This window comes from Elephantulus edwardii, unplaced genomic scaffold (genome assembly GCF_000299155.1).
Source record: "Elephantulus edwardii isolate Elephantulus edwardi_28Jun2011 unplaced genomic scaffold, EleEdw1.0 scaffold00473, whole genome shotgun sequence".
In the NCBI taxonomy this organism is placed as follows: domain Eukaryota; kingdom Metazoa; phylum Chordata; class Mammalia; order Macroscelidea; family Macroscelididae; genus Elephantulus; species Elephantulus edwardii.
In genome coordinates this window covers 422511-424114 of record NW_006400223.1, presented here as the reverse complement: position 1 = coordinate 424114, position 1604 = coordinate 422511, and the positions used below count along the sequence as shown (strand labels likewise).

General features: G+C 38.6%; 1 protein-coding gene and 1 pseudogene across 1 annotated transcript in view; one reads left to right on the top strand and one right to left on the bottom strand.

Annotated features, from left to right (window-relative positions):
* LOC102847469 overlaps positions 1 to 881 on the top strand; it is a 1711-nt pseudogene extending 830 nt beyond the window's left edge.
* Positions 1 to 1604, bottom strand: part of MTMR10 (myotubularin related protein 10) — a 94049-nt gene that overhangs the window by 11868 nt on the left and 80577 nt on the right. The gene's annotated exons all lie outside the window — the stretch shown is intronic.

The following is a 1604-nucleotide window of genomic DNA, read 5'->3' as shown; positions in this document are numbered from 1 at the left end:
CAGGTTCTGATCAAAGTCCACGCATGTGGTATAAATCCAGTGGAGACATATATTCGGTCTGGCACTTACAGTAGGAAACCAAATTTGCCCTATACTCCTGGCTCAGATGTGTCTGGCATAATAGAAGCTGTTGGAAATAATGTCTCTACTTTCAAAAAGGTGACAGAGTTTTTACTACCAGCACAGTCTCTGGGGGCTACGCAGAGTATGCTGTTGCTGCAGATGATACAGTTTACTCACTGCCAGAAAAACTAGACTTTAAACAAGGAGGTGCCATTGGTATCCCCTACTTTACTGCTTATCGAGCTCTGCTCCTCCGTGCCCGTGCAAAAGCTGGAGAAACTGTTCTGGTTCATGGGGCTAGTAGAGGGGTTGGACTTGCAACATGTCAAATTGCTAGAGCTTATGGCTTAAAGGTTTTGGGCACAGCTGGTAGTGAGGAAGGTAAAAACACTGTTTTGCAAAATGGAGCCCATGAAGTATTTAATCATAGAGATGTCAACTATATTGATAAAATTAAGAATTCTGTTGGCTATAAAGGAATTAATGTGATTATTGAAATGCTATCTAATGTAAATCTTAGTAACGGTTTGAAACTTCTATCATATGGAGGACGAGTAATAATTGCTGGCAGCAGAGGTCCTATTGAGATAAACCCACAGGACACCATGGCAAAGGAATCTAGTATAATTGGAGTTTCCCTCTATTCATCGACCAAGAAGGAGTTTCAACAGTGCGCAGCAGCCCTTCAAGCTGGAATGGAAATTGGTTGGTTGAACCCTGTGATAGGCTCTCAGTATCCACTGGGAAAAGTGGCACAAGCTCATGAAAATATCATTCATGGTGGTGGGACTACTGGAAAAATGATTCTTCTCTTATGAAGATGAAATATTCTGTGTACTTGCCATATAATTAGAGCATACATCCTCCCAATTTTAGTTGTATTGTCTTTGTTTTAATTAGTACTCATTTGGCTCAATAATTTCTAATATAAAACAAGATTTTTCTTTAGAGATAATGGACACTGGCATAAAACTGATTTTATAGCATATATTTTTAATATCTCTGACAGCCAATGGGTCATAACTGGAAATGAATGTTAATGGTCAATTGGTAATTGGATGCATTCCAGGAATTCTGAACTGATACTTGTTTATTCCTTACCTGAACTGAAACATGCTCATTAAAAATATTCACTTTAAAAAAAAACCAAAAACAAAAACAAACCAAACGAATGGATAGAGAAACTGTGGTATATTCGCACAATGGAATACAATGCTGCATTGAAAAACAAGGAACTCATGCAATATTATTCAAAATGGTTGACTCTGGAGAACATTATGCTGAGTAGAAATATCCCAGTCACAAAAGGACAAATATTACATGGTGCCACTGTTGTAGAATGGGACTGACCTTGGGGTTGGGGAGACACTGAGTAAGATGGGTTCAATAATGTATACTGCACTGAAACAGAGGATGGAGAAAACTGTTTAAAAGAGATATGTGACTAGGTATTTCTGTCATGTCAGGAGTCTAGAGTGATGACTACATGGTGGAGTGGACCTGGGGGAGGGTTTGTAAAACAATGAAAGAATCTTTTCTTT